The sequence below is a fragment of the Trachemys scripta genome, chromosome 1 (genome assembly GCF_013100865.1).
Source record: "Trachemys scripta elegans isolate TJP31775 chromosome 1, CAS_Tse_1.0, whole genome shotgun sequence".
NCBI classification, from domain to species: domain Eukaryota; kingdom Metazoa; phylum Chordata; order Testudines; family Emydidae; genus Trachemys; species Trachemys scripta.
In genome coordinates this window covers 275,509,945-275,532,662 of record NC_048298.1, presented here as the reverse complement: position 1 = coordinate 275,532,662, position 22,718 = coordinate 275,509,945, and positions in this window count along the sequence as shown.

The following is a 22,718-nucleotide window of genomic DNA, read 5'->3' as shown; positions in this document are numbered from 1 at the left end:
ACACACCACATGATCCATTGTCTACAGCCAAGCTCTAATATGCAACCGCATTTGCTCCAATCCCTCAGAGACCTACAAGATCTCTATCAAGCATTCTTAAAACTATAATACCCACCTGATGAAGTGAAAAAACAGATTGACAGAGCCAGACGAGTACCTAGAAGTCACCTCCTACAAGACAGGCCCAACAAAGAAAATAACAGAACACCACTAGCTGTCACCTTCAGCCCCCCAACTAAAACCTCTCCAGCGCATCATCAAAGACCTACAACCTATCCTGAAAAACGATCCCTCACTCTCACAGATCTTGGGAGACAGACCTGTCCTTGCTTACAGACAGCCCCCCAACCTGAAGCAAATACTCACCAGCAACCATACACCACTGAACAAAAACACTGACCCAGGAATCTATCCTTGCAACAAAGCCAATGCCAACTTTGTCCACATATCTATGCAAGTGACATCATCATATGACCTAATCACATCATCCATGCCATCAGGGGCTCGTTCACCTGCACATCTACCAATGTGATATATGCCATCATGTGCCAGCAAGGCCCCTCTGCCATGTAAGTTGGCCAAACCGGACAGTCTCTACACAAAAGAATTAATGGACACAAATCTGACATCAGGAATCATAACATTCAAAAACCAGTAGGAGAACACTTTAACCTGTCCGGTCACTTAATGACAGACCTGCGGGTGGCAATTTTGCAACAGAAAAGTTTCAAAAACAGACTCCAATGAGAAACTGCTGAGCTTGAATTGATATGCAAACTAAATACAATCAGGCTTGAATAGAGACTGGGAATGGCTGAGGCATTACAAATATTGAATCTATCTCCCCATATAAGTATTCTCACACTTCTGTCAAACTGTCTGTACTGGGCTATCTTGATTATCACTTCAAAAGTTTGTTTTTCTTTTACTTAATTGGCCTCTCAGAGTTGGTAAGACAACTCCCACCTTTTCATGCTCTCTGTATGTGTATATATATCTCCTCAATATATGTTCCATTCTATGCATCCGAAGAAGTGGGCTGTAGCCCACAAAAGCTTATGCTCAAATACATTTGTTAGTCTCTAAAGTGTCACAAGTACTCCTGTTCTTTTTGCGGATACAGACTAACACGGCTGCTACTCTGAAACCAATCATTAGCTATACATCACAGTGTTTTAAAAGTGACAATTGCATTACTCACCTTCACATCTTTGTAACACATTGTCAGATGACTTTGCACCAAAAATGAAGAAATTCACCTTGACTTTTTTGTCTTAAGTAAACTGAGCTTAGCCTTCTAGTGATGACATAGTTAAAAAGGATAGAAGACTCCTAGCTCTGCCAGTGTTTTATTGATTTTCTTTCTCAATTCCTTAAGTGTTCTTTCTTTATCTTTCAAGGTTTTGTTTTGTATGACAGCTGTTTAGTACTTTCCTTAGCAATAGAGCAGAATTGTTTAAAAAGGTGGCTGATTTTCAGATAGTCAATGAAATATATTACAAATTAAAATGTAGTGCATTTAATACCAGTTCCTTTAACTTTTAAAAAGGATTAATCTGTGCTATGCAACATTTGTTATACAACAATTCTATTAAACATTAGATGTACTGCAGCTAATGTATTTGCTGAAACTTTATCTTGTGAATACTATTTTACAACATTGATTTACTCTACTGACTTGCTTTCATACTAATCAAAGCATGTCTATTTTAATGCTGATGCAATGATTAGTAAAATATAGTGAAGTTTGAAGGTTTACAGTGTGCTGCTCTATTTAAAATAGCTCACTATGGAGATGTTAACTGAAATAAAAATAAATCTGATGATAATTAAAAGACAGGAGGAAATCATCTTAGTCATGAAAGATTAACATCTATGTTTGTAGCTGAATCAACATCACTGCCTTGCCCATAATATACTACATTGTCAGTTTGACTTTGAAAATCCTGAAAGCTTTTATAAGCAGTGCTGTTTGTTCATTTTTTCATTCTAATCAGTGTTCACATGGACAGGTATATTTGCATCCTGAGTTTAATATGCTCAAATAGGGCTACAAATAAGGGATTTAGGAATCAGGGTGAACATAAAGCTCCATTTCAATGTCCAACATCAAATCTCCAGTTTAATATTTTCCCCCTGAAAATAACTTCAAAAGTACAGAACATTTGAAGGATATTCTTTTATCCTTCATTTCTGTAATTAGTACAGTAATAAAAATAAAGTAGCTGAACATTTTTACACAACATAGGGTAATAGTATCAGACAACATCTTTCCCTGAAATTATATATGCCAAGTATTTTGTCTGTGTCCCTGATCAATATTAACAATATTTTCTTTACTGATAAACTAATCTTAATAGTATATCTGTAACTTACCAGTTTTTCAATAAAACAATTACATGTTGTATATGTTACCTTCCCTTACAGTTAAAACTAATTCTATGTAGTATGTATCCACAAAAATTACAGTATATCTTTCCCTGATATCTTATTACACTTCTTCCAAACCACTTTGGTGTATCCAATGTACCCCTTACTCACATCTCTCTCCAGACATTTTCACTTTTTGATCCCTTGCTCTGGCATGATGGTCCTGATTTCCTTTCTTAGTTTTTACTTTCTCTTCTGAGGAAATGTGTGTCTGTTTCTGGCAACCTCCTTTGTGTACATGATGGCTGCCTTCTTGGCCCACTGTAGTGAGTCGGTGTGGCTCCCCTCCTGTCCGGAAGAGGGAGCCCACGTGCCGGCACCAGAGTGGGTGGGACCACCACCGCCTGTCCCCGCCCCCCGGAAGTCAAGGGGCGGGACAGGAAGTATAAAGGCCGGCCGCCTGAGCCCAGTTGGAGCCCAGCCACCGCAGGGAGCAGACGTGCGGCCGGGAGCTCCTGGCCGGGAGACCGTCGAAGACCGGGGCTTGGACCCTGGCTGGCCTGAGCTACCCCGGGCCCGCTACGAAGAGGAGCCACCGGAGCCCGGTCACGCCGGCCACTGGGAGAACCCCTGGGAACAGGCCCCCACTAACCCTGAGGGTGAGACGGGACCCGAACCCCTTCCCCCCTGCTGCTATCCAGAGGAGCCGCCTGAGGACCCTTGGCCAGACTTCCCGGCAGAGCTACCAGACTTGCCGCCGAGCCCGGGCAGAGAGGAGCCCATGCAGGTAGACTGGCCCGATCCCGGCGCAACGACCGAGGTAGGCTTTGAGGGGGATTACGGAAGTGGCCCGGGGATAGCCGACCCCGGTCCGGCTGCCACTGAATGTGAGCCTATGTCAGTGTGTTGCGGTCTGGATACCCCACTGACCAGCAGCGGCAACACCCGCTGTTAGGGCCCCGGGCTGGAACGCAGTGGAGTGGGTGGGCCTGCGTTCCCCCCTGCCACCCCCCCACTCACGGGTGGCAGGCATCCCCCTCGTCCGACACTCGGCTACAGAGAGCCTAGGCGTGCCTTGCCTGGCCTCTGAACTGTTTACTCGCCCAGCCCCTGCAACCAGGGCCTGAGCTCACCTGTGTTGGCCCGCCCTGATCCAGGGCCTGGCCTCTGAACTGCTTACTCGCTCAGCCCCTGCAACTAGGACCTGAGCTCACCTGTGTTGGCCCGCCCCGATCCAGGACCGGGCCTCTGAACGGCTTACTCGCTCAGCCCCTGCAGTCAAGGGCCTGAGCTTTAACTGTGGTTGCTCCGACTCTGCACTAAAGAGCCGGAGTGTTGGGACTAACGGACTACTTGTTTCCCCAGCAGTGAGTCGGTGTGGCTCCCCTCCTGTCCGGAAGGGTCGAGCCCCGACCAGGACCTACCACACCCACACACCAGGAACTGAACCAGGGACCTCTAGTGCTAGGAGAACAAGCTGCTACACTTTGAGCTGAAAAGACAACACTTCAGGACTGAGGGCTGAAACAGCTCATATTTTCTGCAAATTGCTAGCATGTGGTATCTGTAATACACACTCACCGGTGGATTCCATATATACAGAGAGACATGTAATTCTTGTGTGATTTCACTGTCAGCCTCTTCTGTCAATACATTGCCCTTGCAACATCTTAACCAGGCTGTTGCATCCTTTAGTCCTGAAATATTTCTCATTCTTTTCCCACAGACTGTGAGAGCTTCCACCTTCACCATTAGCACCTCCTTTGTCCAATTCTCCACCTACCTACTTTTTTTTATAAACCTAGAACCTTTGCTTTTATCTCTTGCATATTACTGTATTTCTTATATTTTATTATACAGATATTCAGTTCCTTTTAACTGCCAGTATATTTATTGTTCAGAGTCACAAAAATCTCAGATAATGTGTGTGATGTTGGTAAACCAAGTGCCAGCTCTGGCCAGGACCGTAGGTGTTAGCTAAGAATTGGCAAACTCATAGCTGGAAACCAAACCATCTCGATGTTAATTTTGTTCATAACAGGTGTTACCCTATAGGTGCAAGATGTTTTGTTTATGTTGACCATCCGCAAGCACAGCCCCACACAGCTCCCAGTGGCCATGGTTCACTGTTCCCAGACACTGGGAGCTGCGCCTGCGGCTGGTCAATGTAAACAAAATGTCTAGCAGCCTGCTAGCAGACTACCTATCTCATAGAGCTGAAAGGTCATCAAGTCCAGCCCCCTACCTTCGCTAGCAGGACCAAGTACTGGTTTTGCCCCGGATCCCTAAGTGGCCCCCTCAAGGATTGAACTCACAACTGTAGGTTTAGTAGACTAATGCTCAAACCACTGAGCTATATGGGGCTGTGTGTCAAAGGTTGTTGACCCCTGGATTAGTTAATGGCCTTCTGCACCTTGAAAATCCTGCCTGCAAGGATACTCTTCCTATGGACTTGGAGGCTGAATGAAGGAAATAAAACAAAGACAGATACATTAAAATGAAGCCAGAAAGCCCCTGGGGTTACCCCTGGAGTCTGCCTTGAAAGATGCTTTGAATTGAAATATCACTACAATTCTGTTACTCTTAGGATTTAGATTGCAACTCATTTGTGTATATGTTTGTTTGATTTAACCTATAAATAACTCTCATTTATTTTATGTAGTTGATAAACCTTTAGATACTTTATTACAGGATTGGCTACAGGCATTGTCTTTAGTGTAAAATCTAGGGTACCAGTTAATCTGGGGGTAAGTGATTGGTCTCTTGGAGCTGGAAACCATCTGAATATTTTGTGCTTTTTGGTGTAAGTGACCATTTATCACTAAGCTCTACGAGCCTGGGTGGCAAGATGAACTAGAGAGTCTAAGTGAACTGTCTGTGACTCCATGGTGAGACCGTTAAAGTAATCCAAGAGATCACATTTTTTACTGGGTTGGTGAAATCTAATTATTGAACATATCACCAGTTTGGGGTCTCCGCCCTCTTTTTGACAGTCTGCCCTGAGGTTGGCACTCACGGTTGTGAGCCACTCCAGACTGCAGCATATGTACATTTATCTTTGAACATTTTTGATGTGTCCTCTTCATCTTGTCTTGTCTCTGCCAATATTATCTCTCTGCCAATAAGACCATAATTTTTTGCACCTTTTTGTACTTAAATTTAATACTTTTATATTCCCCTAATTATGAATTTATAGTCAATTATGATTACTATTAATTTGATGTTCATTCAGCTCTATACTTCCAAAATATATATTCTGTTCAGAATTAAATCAAGAAGCTCTTTTACTAATTTGTTCTTTTACATATTTACATAGGACACTGCAGCTCTGTATTATTCCTTCCACCATATTGCCCTATTTATATTTTCCACATATCATGATATTCCAGTTTGTATCAGGGCCCTGTAGATCTTTCATATTCTACTTGTTCTTTAAAAAATCTTTTTTACTAATTTTCTTCTTAGGATCTTCTTTTCTTCTTTTTCATCAGGAAAAGGAACATGCCCCATCACAAGCTCAACCAGTCTAAGTTCAAAATTCTATTTTACTTCTACCAAAAATAGTCTCTAATTTATTTCTTGTAATATATTCAAACTACAGAGTTGCAAACGCCAGAATTACGAACTGACCAGGCAACCACACACCCCATTTGGAACTAGAAGTACGCTATCAGGCAGCAGCAGAGACACTATATATATCAAATACAGTACAATATTGTGTTAAACATAAACTACTACTAAAAAGAGGGAAAGCAGCATTTTTCTTCTGCATAGTAAAGTTTCAAAGCTGTATTACGTCAATGTTCAGTTGTAAACATTTAAAAGAACAACCATAACATTTTGTTCAGTTACAAACATTTCAGTTCTGAACAGCCTCCATTCCCAAGGTGTTCATAACTCTGAGGTTCTACTGCACCAGTTTGTGAAATCTCCAAACAGCCATGATTATTATTATTATTTGTATCATATTAGTATCTATGGCCTTCTCTGAGATTGTAGCCTTCGTTCTGCATACATGAGGTAGGAGAGAGAGTCACTGCCCCAAAGAACTTATATTCTAAATAATCAAGACACACAAAGGTAGTATTTTAAAAGATGAGGAACTGAAACATAGAAAGGTTGAGAGATGGATTTTCTCCTGTGCCAGAGCTCTGCTTTATATAGGAGACAGGGAAGCATCAGGGAGACAATTATGGCTCCCTGATTCTCATGGCTGGAGCCTTGACTGTATTCCAAATGCACCAGTCAGTGTTGCTGAGCAGCAAGCTGGTGCCGGGGTACTTCCTCCACAGATGAGCAGGAAGATAGGAAACCAGTTGTGACATTCTGAGTCACATTCTCCTTTCAGGGCTGCTCAAGGAACATTTCAGCAACACACTGCCCCTCCCACTGGGCACATCAAAAAGTGATGAGCTAACCTTTTATACAGATCAATAATATACCTCTCGATAACCAGCAAATGGTTCTCACTAGGAGATCACATTATACACTCAGTTAATTTATGAGATCTGTCAATACTTATGCTAGAACTGTTGACACCAGATTCTAAGTTTAATTTTGTTTGTCCAGTTTGGTAAGCACCTTCACTTAAATTAGTGTATGGATTTCATTTAGTCTGGACATCTTTCTTTTTTCCTTTTCATTTCCTTTTCTGATTGTTCTTACTAATTAACCCTCATTCACTTATTACAAAAATGTGGCATAAAACAACCTTCAAACATATTAAATTGGTGCCTTTGTTTTTGTTTTGTTGTGGTTTGCTTTTGTTTTTAAAAGTAGCCTTATCAACTGTATCTGAAGCTTTAAAGAAGCCTAGACACCTCATAATTTCCATGCACTCTTAATCTACTTTGTGCAAATTACACACTCCGACTTTTCTAAATTTATTGTAATTAGGCCTATATATTACAAAGGGACTGCTCATATAGCTCCTACCTAATCTCTCATTTATATGCAGAATAGCTAAGCTAAAGAGTTTAGGATTTTCACATTTAATGCTCTTTTTCCTAATCAAGTTATACAGCTTAGTAGCTTGCTTCCCTGTGGTTCCCACGCATTTTTTAAATAAATCAGCATAGTCATAGCTAGGCATTAATGCTGCTTCTGCAACCTTTCTCTATTCACTGATTGTTCACTGGGGACACAGTAATTCATCACTCAGAAATAAATGGTGCGTGTGTAACCCATTTTAAATAATCAGTTTATAGGCAAAGCACTACTGAATCCAGATTAAGTTTAAATGAAGTTATACTCAATATGTATTTTTCTCTGTTTTCTTTTAAAACTATATTGGAATTCTGTTACCAGAAGGAAGAGGAGGATATGACTGAATAAATCTGGATTAACTTTCTTGGTTCAGATTTCATTCATGGAATCCAGGTTTTCCTTTACATTTCCAGTGGTTCTGGTGTTCCATGTGACTAATTTAAACCTTGTATATGCCACCAAATCTCATCCTACTGAGTCAGACTGAAATGCCTCCTGTCAACAAGTTGGGTGATCAGATATAAGAAGTATATAACTACATGTCAACATTGGCAGGAAAAACATGGCATTTTGACTATAACAAATACTGATATGGCTTTTCAAAATAATGTTTTTACTTGTCCCTTTCATTTGCCTCACCACAGTGCATTGTATAGTTTAGTGTCAGTATTGCCAACCCTAAGTGTTCAAACATCAACTGATGGTTGTATTATAAATCTTGAACTTTATTTTTTTGGAGGGTCCCCTTTATTTGCTTTGTGGTTTATGGGCATTTAGGACGCACCCAGGTTACATTTTAAAATTTTCGTCTGCAAGCATGAGAACTAGAAGCTTTAAAAAAAAAGAAAAAAGAAAGATGAGATTCTCACATAAATGCTTGACTCCATGAAAAACACCAAATATTGTGAGACTCTTAAGAAAATGATGAGATTTGGCAATGCAGAAGTATACACAGCCATAAAAAAATATCTTGGATGCTAGAGTTAGCACTCCTTTTAATAGTTGGGTGTTTGTATGTGGGATTTTCTGATCCACAGAATCTGAAGATAAATTTATAACTTAGATTGGTGATCTTGTTAAAAGAATAAGAAAAGGTTAGAAAAGAGGGCTAGTGAAGTGAGATTCTGAAGAGATGAGTGGGAATAGTAGAGAGAACAAAAGGAAAACTGAAAGAGAGAATACCTAGCAAAACAGGAAACAGAAGGTTGGGGCTAGGAGAAATGGCTTATGGGTAAAGACAATACCTCATGCAATCCATAGCTAGATATTCTAACAACTGTACAATTTGGGTGCCATCTTTTAAATGTTTTATGTTATAATGGACATGACAATCAATGGTATATTTGATGGATTTTTAGTGCAATGGTAATGGGCTGTTCTATTCCTGTCAAATTCCCAGCAAAACCTTGGAACTTTATCATTTTGTATGTTTCCTATCCTACTGTAAAACGACACTGCCACCAGGATAGCACCTAGGTTAATTAAACTCAACACTAAATGGTGAACTCATAATTTCTTCTGCACTACTTCCTGTTTAGTACTAGACAATCAAGCTTGATATTCTACTGATCTGTTTATTATAAAATCACTGCATATGGGATGATTGATGTCATAGTGTCAGTATTCCGATCAAAAATGCCATTGTCTGTGTATCTCTGAAGATACGTGATGAACAAATGAAAAGCGTACTTACAGGCAGCTCGCATCCTGATATTTCTGTGCTGTGTCTGCAGTCGTCAAACACTTTGTCCTTTCTACAGTAAGCATTAAACCAAGAAACTACAGAGATGTATATTGTATCTGTCTAACCATAATTGCAACTCTGTCTTTAAGAAAAAAGACAACCCTTTTTGCTGCAGTTCATCACTTACCGTTGGCAATAAAGGAGCCCAAGTAAGGCTTTGATGATGGAAGGGCAGCTGGCATACAGCTATTGTACTGGTTCTTTTTCAGATTGCCTGCTAGTGATAAAGCAAGGCTCACTAAAGATTTTGTTGGTGGTGGTGTTATTTGCAGATTGACAAACCTAAAACACCTGCTTTGAAATGCAACATAGTTTCTCAATAGTCATAAGAAATAAAGTCTGTATGTTTCTATATTATTCTGCATGTTCTCTGGAGATATAGTGATCACAATATGGTAGCCTAACACCAGCTATCTGGTCATTTCCTTGTATACAGTATGCACTTACAGAAAGATATAAAAATAAGTATGTGAATAAAGAGCCCTCACAAAAGATTATAATGTATTATTTGAATATGCTTAAACATAAAAGTGTATGAAAATTAACTTTAATAGGGACGAATGAACCACATTAGCACCTGATACTTAGTGCACTCACTTCTCTTTGACTTCAAAGAAGACACTTGGCCCCTCAGTGGTTTAGGCCTTGTGTTTCTGCATAATTGTGGCGAATGTGTATGTTTAGTACACATTATATGCAGGGCTGATAGCACTGACACTTCACATTATAAAGCCTCATGAAGTGAGGAGATGTATAATCCTTGTTTTATATATGGGGAATTGATAAACAGAAAGATCAGGGTCAAAAGTGTCCACTAATTTTGGATGCCCATTTTTTAGATACCTATGACCTGATTGTTCAGAGTACTTAGCATTGTGTAGCAATTAAAAACTATAAAGCACAGCTCCCATTGACCTGTGAGGGTTTATCACTTCTGCAAATCAGGCCCCAGAAAATCATGTTGGGCACTCTGAAAATGAAGAACACAAAATTAGTGACTATCTGTGTAAAGTCTGGTTTAAGTGACAAGCTTAGAATGATAGAGGAATTCTTGAATAGACAGGGAGAGCATAGGCAGTGAATAATGGAGGTCTCCCCAAACCTCACACCGTTGTGGGAGCAGTGGAAGATTTGGGACCTCCAGAAAAATCTCCCCCCACCACAGCCCTGGGGCTGGAGGAGCTCTCACTCCCCGCCATGACCCCAGAACTTTTCCAGTCTTGGGCCACAATGGAGACATTGTAGTCTATGTCTAGGTACATTTTAGAAAGTTTGAAAAATAACCTAAAATAACTGTTCCATTGATAATAGATTTGTGATATTAAGGTCCACTACTAAATGGAAGAATTAGTGCAAAGAACCTTCCAAAATGTTTGTCAAAGATTCATGACTAAACTAATTCCCAAAGGATGGTTCTGATATAGATGTCATATATAGATATCATAGATATCTGATATAGATATCATAGAGCTGAGTAGCGACTTAATTCTCAACAGTTAGATATGCCTAATGAGACAGATTCTCAATGTACCTAATTCACCAGCCACAAGCATGCTCCTTCCTAAGCTCAATAAGTATTCAAAATGTGTTAAAAGGAGACCAAAACTAGACTCTCTTGTGCTATGTTTCTTCCACTAACGTGGAAATCTGAGTGCTTTTTAATGCATGACTGTTATATCCCATTCAACTTTACCGTTCCTGGTGCCTCAATCTGTGAATTTAAAAGTAAGCCTGACAAAGGAAAAGAATAGCTGGTAATAACAGTAAAAACCTGCATTTTTTTTCCTTATCACTGTGACAGTTCTTTTCACACTTCACTTCACTTTACTTCAAAGTCAGACCACGTTTTTGGAATTGACCTCCTGGCTACACCGTGGGGAAATAGATCTGTGTTGTAAACTATACCAAACAGGAATCCTAAAGTATTTAAAAGATGTAAGAAGATGACCAATAATAATCTTCTCTTATTTTGGTGTGAATATTAAAATATTTATCTCAAGAGTATTGTCAGATTTAGGATGTACAATATGCCAATATTGGGCTGCATTTAGAGATATTCTTCTTTTGCTTGAATTATTAATTTACAGTTTTTGCAAAGGAATTATTCTTATAATCCCTGAAATACATATATTCTGTGATATTGATTTTAAGTAAGGCTAGCTAGTTAAGAGTTACAGATTAAAAACAAACAAACACTTCTTCCATTTTAAGGTAAGAAAGAAGATGAGTAGAGATTTTATTGATAATTGCATTATATTACAACAATTATAAATCAGAGGCACCTTATACATACAATATAAAACTGTTTTTTTTTAAGAAGAGAAAATATAAAAACAAAGAAAATCCACCACACTCACCTCAGCTGATAACACTATACTGAATTTTAGGCATCACTGGCTGAAACACTTATAGCTAGCAGTGCCTGACAATTTTCATTATAAGACCCTGTTTCCAGTTGCTTATAACGGTGCCACACTTTAACTGTTTTGGCTCAAATTTTCCATGCTGGACGTCTGCCTCCATGTGAATTATTTTGGAAAGTTTCAGCCAAAATGGTTCAGCCATTTCTGAGAATGAGAATGAGGGGGAAATATTTGTAAATATGTATTAACTCTTTCATTGAGAAGCTCTAGCATCTCCATGCTATGAAGCAGGAACTTGAAATATGGCAGGAGAGGTCAACTCAGGTGCCAGGGATGTGCCTTTTGCTGTTCACATGAAAAATACAGTATGCAATCATGTAATGAAAGATTCTATCATACTAAATACACAAGGTAGCTAAGTAAGATAGTACAGGCAAACTTCTGGCACTTCTCGTAATTTTTGAGTGCTTGACTTTGCAATCTTAGCATTCTTTTAACTTAGTTCTTTTGTATGTAATATAAAGTAGGCTGATGTGGATAGAAAATGGAAAATAGTGGGCAACTCGGATACAGGTAGGATTAAATAAACTCAGAAAAATAGTACTGAATACTGGTACTGTGAGGCTTAGAAAACTTCTAAGGTTATGCATCTGGATACCATGCTATGAATCAGTGAAACCACTTCTATTTTATTTTAAGGAGCATATTGCAATTTATAAATTAACTGCTCCACAATCTGAACTGAGACCATATGTGAAGTGTAGGCATATCCCTAAGGCATCCCATCTGCACCAGCTTATGTCCAACCCATTATCAAATTGTGCCATGCTCAGATGAGCCAGTATGGGACATATACAAAAATCCAGTAGACAAAAATATGAATTGTTTTGATCATTTGTTTGAGTGTTTTGCGGAAAAATATTTTCTATACTTTACATAATCAATTTCCACATACAATTTAGCACTCTGTAGATAATGAGTATAGTTAGTACAATGATCACTTTTATTATTGATTGGTGAACCTCAAAATGTTCAGTGCTCAGTTCAAATGAGCACCTAATGTTTATCCAGATCTCTTGAGTCTGCAATGTTGTGCTAGAAATCTTATGAGAGCACATTTCCTTGTAAGATTTCTACACCTCCTTTCCAGCCCAGTATGAAAATACCTAGGGAGCTCCTCTCATGGAATTTTCAGCACTTCTGGTTCCAGCTAGAATAACCCTGAACTACAAAAAATGCATGAAAATGAGGAAGGGGGAACTATAGATCAATATTTTAAAAGTTTAAGTTTCCATTTGATAACTCATCTGCGGTGGTGTTTCTCTCACCCCACCCCGTTTCTCACCATTTCTTCCTATACTTTTCATTTTCATGATTCTTTCTTCTGTTTTTTGTTTCACTATTTTCTACTCTCATTCATGTATCTCACACTTATTGACGAGCCTGTTTTACATGCAGAAGGTCCCCAGAGTGACAAAACCTAACCAGACACACAAAATGGGAGAAGCCCATAATCCTCTGGAGTCCCTACCTACACTATATCTGCAATTGTATGTCGGTCCCAGTAGTACAGTGGAACCACGGTGTCAGAGAAGAAGAGTTTCCCCTCTCCCACTGTCCTGTTCAAGGAGCAGGTGCACCTTGTACTAATATAAGAACATAAGAATGGTCATACTGGGTCAGTGTGGCTGCGGTGTGGGTTCCAGGATATTAGAGAGACAACGGGGGTGAGATCCAGTCTTCTATTGGACCAACTTCCATTGTTGAGAGAGACGAGCTTTCAAGCTTACACAGAGCTCTTCTTCAGGTCTGGGAAAAGTACTCAGAGTGTCACAGCTAAATATAAGGTGGACTAGATTACACTGGTCTACAATTTTTGAGAAGTCGTCTGCTTCAGAGATAAAATGTGCTATTTATTGTGTATTTTGATGTGCTGAATTCAAATATGACAATTAAAATAACTGATTGCCTACTGTTTCTAAGATATTTACGTTTTTACATTTTATGTCTATGTATATTGTGTAGATAGTAGAGTTTTAATCATCAATTGTAAACATGGGTCTTTTCATGTGTTTATGGTTGCTTTACATGATAATATTTCACCTGTCCTGTTTATGTAACACTTTAAAAATCAGCAAAAGGGTTATATCAATAAAATTTATTATGAAACAAAAGGCAAAAAACTATTCTGTACATAGTTTAGTCCTATTCAGTGTCTACTCGGCGCTTCTTGGCTTGTCTCTTGTATTCATTAAAAGGAGCATCTTTTGTCACTGTCCAGCAATAGTCTGCAAGCATTGATGGGCTCCATTTGCCCTGATAGCGTTTCTCCATTGTTGCAATGTCCTGGTGAAATCGCTCGCCGTGCTCGTCGCTCACTGCTCCGCAGTTCGGTGGAAAAAAATCTAGAGGAGAGTGCAAAAAATGTATCTTTAGTGACATGTTGCAACCAAGGCTTTTGTATGCCTTGAGGAGGTTTTCCACCAAAACCTGTAGTTGTCAGCCTTGTTGTTTCCGAGAAAATGTATTGCCACTAACTGGAAGGCTTTCCATGCCGTCTTTTCCTTGCCACACAGCGCATGGTCAAATGCATCATCTCGAAGAAGTTCACGAATCTGAGGACCAACAAAGACACCTTCCTTTATCTTAGCTTCACTTAACCTTGGAAATTTTCCACGGAGGTACTTGAAAGCTGCTTGTGTTTTGTTAATGGCCTTGACAAAGTTCTTCATCAGACCCAGCTTGATGTGTAAGGGTGGTAACAAAATCTTCCTTGATTCAACAAGTGGTGGATGCTGAACACTTTTCCTCCCAGGCTCCAATGACTGTCAGAGTGGCCAATCTTTCTTGATGTAGTGGGAATCTCTTGCACGACTATCCCATTTGCAGAGAAAACAGCAGGACTTTCTGTATCCAGTCTGCAGACCAAGCAAGAGACGAAGCAAGAGAGCAACAACCTTCAAATCGCCACAAAGCTGCCACTGATATTGGTCATAGTTTATGCACCTCAAAAGTTGTTTCATGTTGTCATAGGTTTCCTTCATATGGACTGCATGACCAACTGGAATTGATGGCAAAACATTGCCATTATGCAGTCAAACAGCTTTAAGACTCGTCTTCGATGAATCAATGAACAGTCTCCACTCATCTGGATTGGGAATGATGTTGAGGGCTGCCATCACACCATTGATGTTGTTGCAGGCTACAAGACCACCTTCCATGAAGAAGAATGGGACAAGATCCTTTTGATGGTCACGGAACATGGAAACCCTAACATCACTTGCCAGGAGATTCCACTGCTGTAGTTGGGAACCCAACAGCTCTGCTTTACTCTTGGGTAGTTCCAAATCCCTGACAAGGTCATTCAGTTCACCTTGTGTTATGAGGTGTGGTTCAGAGGAGGAGGATGGGAGAAAATGTGGGTCCTGTGACACTGATGGTTCAGGACCAGAAGTTTCATCCTCTTCCTTGTCTGACTCAAGTGAGAATGATTCTGGTGCATCAAGAACTGGCAGTCCTTCTCTGTGGGGTACTGGGCGTATAGCTGATGGAATGTTTGGATAATGCACAGTCCACTTTTTCTTCTTTGACACACCTTTCCCAACTGGAGGCACCATGCAGAAGTAACAATTGCTGGTATGATCTGTTGGCTCTCTCCAAATCATTGGCACTGAAAAAGGCATAGATTTCCTTTTCCTGTTCAACCACTGGCCAAGATTTGTTGCACAAGTATTGCAACATATGTGTGGGGCCCACCTCTTGTCCTGTTCTCCAATTTGGCAGCCAAAATAAAGGTGATAGGCTTTCTGAACCATAGTGGTTATACTGCGCTTTTGTGATGCAAAAGTCACTTCACCACAAACATAGCAGAAGTTATCTGCACTGTTCACACAAGTACGAGGCATCTCTGCTCACTTTGGCCAAACAGAAATGTGTCCCTTTGCAAAATCAAACACTGACAAATAAGAGAGCACGACACTGTATGATTTCTAGAGCTGATATAGGGCAATTTGTTCAGCAGAGTGATGTAAGCTTCGTTATGATTGCATGATCTAGGAATAAAATGATGCAATTCATATCATGTATGACGCAATACCAGCTTCAGATTGCATCATTAATTGTTTTGCCTAAAAAGCAAGTACTGTGCAAACCCAGTCATAGATTTATTCATAGATCCAGTCAAAGATGTAGTTTAGTCATTTCTAATTTCGTGAGCAGTAGCCCACAAAAGCTTATGCTCTAATAAACTTGTTAGTCTCTAGGGTGCCACAAGTACTCCTGTTTTTTTTGCGGATACAGACTAATACGGCTGCTACTCTGAAACCTGATTTAAATTGAGATCCCTTCCCTTTATAACTCACTTATCCTCCGCCATTCCCAAGTCAAGGGTCGTCTATACTGACCCAATAGCATATCTTGAAAACTGGAGCCAATCAACAATTTTAAGCATTATTTTCGTTCTCAGTGACCCAGAATGAGTAAAGTTTGACTACATTTATTTCAGAAGCATTTTGGCTGTAGAGCAGTGTTATTTAGTATAAGTTGTTAACATATATTTCAAGGGACCATTCAAGGTGAACTGGCCTATTAACACCCTTTAAGGGGGGAAAGAAGGGAGGGGGAAAAGGCAGCTTGCTTGCGGGGGGAGAGTTGTTAGTGGGTTATAGATTGTTGTAATAAACGATAAATCCAGCGTTTCTATTCAGTCCATGATTCAGTCCTGTTGGTGAACACTTTTCACAAAACAATCACTCTATATGTGACCTCTCAGTCCTTAATCTCAAGGGAAATCTGCAAACACCTTCAAAAAATTAAATCATGTACTGAACAGAAATACTGGAATTATGTCTTATTACAACAATCAATAACCTACTAACAACCTTCCCGTGGCAAGCTGCTTTCCCCTCCACTTTGCTCCCCCCCCCCATGATTGAAAGAGTGACCCTTGAAATATGTATTAACTATTTTTGCCAAATAATGTGCTCCACCTTGTATTTAACTGTGAAACTCTGAGTACCTTTCCCAGACCTGAAGAAGAGCACTGTGTAAGCTTGAAAGCTTGTGTCTCTCAACAACAGAAGTTGGTCCAATGCTCGATCAGACCAGTGGTCCATCTAACGCCATATCCTGTCTTTTGACAGTGGCCAGTGACAGATTCTTCAGAGGGAATGAATAGAACAGTGCAATTATCAAGTGATCCATTCCCAGTTATCCAGTCCCAGCTTCTCACAGTCAGAAGTTTAGGGACACCTAGAGTATGAGGTTTTGTCCTTGACCATCTTGGCTAATAGATATTAATAGAACCATCCACTATGAACTTATCTAATTCTTTTTTGAGTCTAGTTATACTTTTGGCCTTCACAACATGCCCTGGCAACAATTTCCACAGGTTATGTAATGATTGGAGTATCAGTGGCTCATATGACATGCCTGCCCCAACCCCAAAGATCCTTCTGGAGTACAGATACCTGGCTTCATAAATATCTAAGTTGATATGGTGAGGATCTTGGGGCCTAGAAGGAGAAGGGAAGCCAGGGGATAGGTTCTCTGTCCCTTGAGGGACAGGAAACAATGGTTCACTAACATTATGCTGTGCTGAAGAACATGGATATCAAAGCAAACCTCAAGGGGAGTTGGCCTCTGCAGACCTTGAAGAATGCTTTTATTTCTCCCCTCCAAAGTGCAGAATGAAAAGAGAAAGTGACTTGCCAAACATTCATGTATTCCAGATGTCACATTGTCCAATGGTTAGAGATGGGGACTGGGAGTTCTTTTTCAGACTCTGATTCACTGTAAGACCTTGGGGAATGGTAACTGACTTGCCTACCCTTCATGGAGAGGTAAAAACACTGTAGTAAAGAACTTGGCTTTCCATGGAGAAAAGTGTGCCCTCCACTTGAAAAATATTACTGTTATTAGCATTGTGAAATGCTGAAAACGTTTTTACTATTTTGTAAAGAAAATCTATACAGAGCCAAAGAAAACATTTGCTATAACTCTATATGGAACTGGTATCTACCAATAAGCTCCTTGTTGAATGGTTATCTCCTTTTTACTCATAAAGATGTAAGTGTGTTTACACATGCTGTTTTAACAACATTAATTAATTTGAAAATTTAGAAAAATATATATTTCAGAATATTGAAAGTACTTAAAACTGAATGTTTTTATTAAATTGTTTCCTAATCTGTTGAAGTCTAAAACACATGAGTTCACAATGAGGGCAAAATGTGGATTTCAGATAATGATATGTAAGAACTGTCCCTCTTGGTTTCTATTATTTTGAATAATGTGAGATTACAGCATTAGTCATTTGGCATAAGAAAGATGTTATACCTATACAAATAACCTAGAAATATGTTCTGGATTGAATTACTATGAATTGCAATTGCAAAAGTGCTTAGATCTCTGGATGGGATTAGCACATTGAAAGAAAGAAAGAAATGCCACATCAAACAAGACATAAGAAACAAGAAGGGTTGAATTGGTGTTACTCAATGTATTCATTAGGCTACATATGAAAAAACTGAGATAGAAACAGAATCAGGCAAGTTAATTGCTCTTGCCTTTATTATCTATCTTACTATCTAATTTTTATTATTGAGGGCCAAAACTCCATGTGGTGTAAATCATCAGAACTAATGGAGCTTTCCAAATTTACATCAACTGAGGGTCTGCTCAGGCCTGGGCATGTCTACACTACAAAATTAAGTCAATTTAAATTAAGTCAACATATAGCCATCTCAGAAATTTAGTAAATTGTGCACATCTGCATTATGCTCCTGGTGTCGTTGGAGCATGTCCTCACTAGTAGCATTTGCATCAACTCAGAGAGCAGTACACCATGGGTAGCCTTCCCACTGTCCAGCTCTCCACCATCTAGCAATAGGGTGTTTTGGGAATGGTTTGCAATGCCTCATGGGAGCAAAACGTTCTCACAGGAGTGGCTACAAGCCTGGCGTGAATGTCCCATGATGCAGTTTTCTCTCTCCTCTAATTTTCTCTACATCCCATATTATTCTGCGCCTTTTTTCAAAAGCCTAGCAAACCCGCATGTCCGACGTCTCTAGAGAAGTATGGACTTGTGCAGCTCTGCACTACTGTGGTGAGCATTAAGAACAAAATGTGCCTGATCCTGCAGTATTTCCAGAGCTGCCAGAGGAGCTGCTGCACAGAATATGAAAATTCATAGAATCATAGAAGATTAGGGTTGGAAGAGACCCCAAGAGGCCATCTAGTCCAACCCCCTCCTCAAAGCAGGACCAAGCACAACTAAATCATCCCAGCCAGGGCTTAGTCAAGCTGGGCCTTAAAAACCTCTAAGGATGGAGATTACACCACCTCCCTACGTAACCCATTCCAGTGCTTCACCACCCTCCTAGTAAAATAGTGTTTCCTAATATCCAACCCAGACCGCCCCCACTGCAACTTGAGACCATTGCTCCTTGTTCTGTCATCTGCTACCACTGAGAACAATCTAGCTCCATCCTCTTTGGAACCCCCCCGTCAGGTAGTTGAAGGCTGCTATCAAATCCCGCCTCACTCTTCTCTTCTGCAGACTAAATAATGCCAGTTCCCTCAGCCTTTCCTCGTAAGTCATGTGCCCCAGCCCTCTGATAATAATCAGAGGGGTAGCTTTGTTAGTCTGGATCTGTAAAAAGCAATAGAGAGTTCTGTGGCACCTTTAAGACTAACAGATGTATTGGAGCATAAGCTTTCGTGAGTGAATGCCCACTTCGTCGGATGCATGTAATGGAAATTTCCAGGGTCAGGTATAAATATGCTGGCAAGAATCAGCTGGAGATAACGAGGTTTGTTCAATCAGGGAGAGTGAGGTCTTCTGCAGTTGAAGTGTGAACACCAAGGGAGGAGAAACTACTTCTGTAGTTGGCTAGCCATTCACAGTCTTTGTTTAATCCTGATCTGATGGTATCAAATTTGCAAATGAACTGAAGCTCAACAGTTTCTCTTTGGAGTCTGGCCCTGAAGTTTTTTTGCTGTAAGATGGCTACCTTTACATCTGCTATTGTGTGGCCAGGGAGGTTGAAGTGTTCTCCTACAGGTTTTTGTATATTGCCATTCCTGATATCTGACTTGTGTCCATTTATCCTTTTACATAATGAATATCCAGTTTGGCCAATATACATAGCAGAGGGGCATTGCTGTCACGTGATGGCATATATAACATTGGTGGATGTGCAGGTGAATGAACCGGTGATGTTGTAGCTGATCTGGTTAGGTCCTGTGATGGTGTTGTTGGTATAGATATGTGGGCAGAGTTGACATCAAGGTTTGTTGCATGAATTGGTTCCTGAGTTAGAGTTGTTATGGTGCGGTGTGTGGTTGCTGGTGAGAATATGCTTAAGGTTGGCAGGTTGTCTGTGGGCGAGGACTGGCCTGCCTCCCAAAGTCTGTGAAAGCGAGGGATCATTGTCCAGGATGGGTTGTAGATCACTGATGATGCGTTGGAGAGGTATAAGCTGAGGACTGTAGGTGATGCCCAGTGGAGTTCTGTTGGTTTCTTTCTTGGGCTTGTTTTGTAGCAGGAGGCTTCTGGGTACATGTCTGGCTCTGTTGATTTGTTTCCTTATTTCCTTGTGCCGGTATCGTAGTTTTGAGAATGCTTGGTGAAGATCTTATAGGTGTTGGTCTCTGTCTGAGCGGTTGGAGCAGATGTGGTTGTACCTTAGTGCTTGGCAGCCATGTACCTTCCCTTAGTGTTCACAATTCAACTTCTAGCAGAGGACCTCACCCTCCCTGATTGAACTAACCTCGTTATCTCCAGACTGATTCTTGCCAGCATATTTATACCTGCCCCTGGAAATTTCCATTACATGCATCCGATGAAGTGGGCATTCATCCACAAAAGCTTATGCTCCAATACATCTGTTAGTCTTAAAGGTGCCACAGAACTCTCTGTTGCTTTTTACTGATAATTTTTGTTGCCCTCCACTGGACTCTCTCCAATTTGTCCACATGCTTTCTGTAGTAGGGGGCCCAAAACTGGATGCAATACTCCAGATGTGGCCTCACCAGTGCTGAATAGAGGGGAATAATCACTTCCCTTGATCTGCTGGCAATGCTCCTACTAATGCAGCCCAATATGCTGTTAGCCTTCTTGGCAACAAGGGCACACTGTTGACTCATATCCAGCTTCTCATCCACTGCAATCTCTGGGTTCTTTCTCCAGAACTGCCGCTTAGCCATTCGATCTCCAGCCTGTAGCAGTGCATGGGATTCTTCCATCCTAGGTGCAGGACTCTGCACTTATCCTTGTTGAACCTCATCAGATTTATTTTGGCCCACTCCTCCAATTTGTCTAGGTCACTCTGGACCTTATCCCTATCCTCCAGTGTATCTACCTCTTCCCCTAGCTTAGTGTCATGCGTGAACTTGATGAGGTTGCAATCCATCCCATCTTCCAGATCATTAATGAAAATGATGAACAAAACTTGCATTGTGTACTTCAGCTTTTTCCACATCATGTGTCACTAGGTTGCCTCCCCCATTCACTCAGGGTCCCACACTTTCCCTGACCTTCTTCTTGTTGCTAACATACCTGTAGAAACCCTTCTTTTTACATTTCACATTCCTTGCTAGCTATAGCTCCAATTGTGCTTTGGCCTTCCTGATTACACTCCTGCATGCTCAAGCAATATTGTTGTGCTCCTCCCTAGTCATCTGTCCAAATCTTACTTCTTGTAAGATTCCTTTTTGTGTTTAAGCTCACCAAACATTTCTCTGTTAAGCCAAGCTGGTCAGCTGCCATATTTGCTATTCTTTTTGGACATCAGGATGGTTTGTTCCTGCTCCCTCAATAAGGCTTCTTTAAAATACAGCCAGCTCTCCTGGACTCCTTTGCCTCTCATATTAGCCTCCCAGGGGATACTGCCCATCAGTTCCCTTTGAGAGACAGTCTGCTTTTCTGAAATTCAGGGTCTGTATTCTGTTGCTCCCCTTTCTTCCTTTTGTCAGGATCCTGAACTCAACCATCTCATGGTCACTGCTGCCCAGGTTGCCACCCACTTCTACTTCCCCTACCAATTCTTCCCTGTTTGTGAGCAGCAGGTCAAGAGGAGCACAGCCTCTAGTTGTTTCCTCCAGCACTTGCACTAGGAAGTTGTCCTCAACACTTTCCAAAAACTTCCTGGATTGTCTGTGCACTGCTGTATTGCTCTCCCAGCAGATGTCAGGGTGATTTAAGACCCCCATGAGAACCAGGCCATGTGATCTGAAAGCATCTGTTAGTTGTCCGAAGAAAGCCTCGTCTACCTCATCCTCCTGGTCTGGTGGTTTATAGCCTCTAAACTTCACCGAAAGACTCTCAACAGGCTTTTCTCCAATTTCATACTGGAGCTCTGAACAATCATACTGTTCTCTTACATACAGTGAAACTCCTCCACCTTTTCTACCCCACCTGTCCTTCCTGAATAGTTCATACCCATCCATTACAGAGCTGCAGTCAGGTGAGTTACCCCACAAAGTCTCTGTTATTCCAATCACATCAGAATTCCTTGACTGTGCCAGGACTTCCAATTCTTCCTGCTTGTTTCCCACTCTTCTTGCCTTCATGTACAGGAACCTAAGATAACTAGCCAATTTCCCTACTGTCTCAGTATGAATCAGGAGTCCTCCCCTGTTGCACCCTTCTCCCTTTGTTTCTTCCTGGTATCCCACTTCTCCACTTACCTCTGGGCTTAGGTCTCCATCCCCTGGCAAACCTAGTTTAAAGTCCTCCTCACTAGGTTAGTAAGCCTGCCTGTGAAGATGCTTTTCCCTCGCTTCATTAGGTGGATCCCATCTCTTACTAGCAATCCTTGTACCTGGAACAACATCCCATGTTTGAAGAATCAAAGCTCTCTCCACAACACCATCTGCGTAATTACGCATTGTCTTCCACAATGGTTGGAAGCCATGGAAGGAAACAATTCCAGGTTGCTGCTGTCACTCACAGAGCAGCTGAATGCAGTGGTGTGCTGGTTCTGGTCCCAAGAAACAAATACTGACTGGTGGGATCGCATCATTATGAAGGTATGGGCTGACAACCATTGGCTGCTCCAGAGGCTTGCATGATCTCTACAAGCATGTCGTCCTGTGTTCTCTTCCTTCTCCTCCCTATCTGGCTCAGCTTCTCTGCTGGTGTGAAGGGAAAGGTGAAGGCCACATTTGCAGCTGCAAAAGATAGAATGCACAGAGGTATACTACTCTGAGTGCATACTTAAGGTATATGGAAAACTTGCTATATTGAAATTACT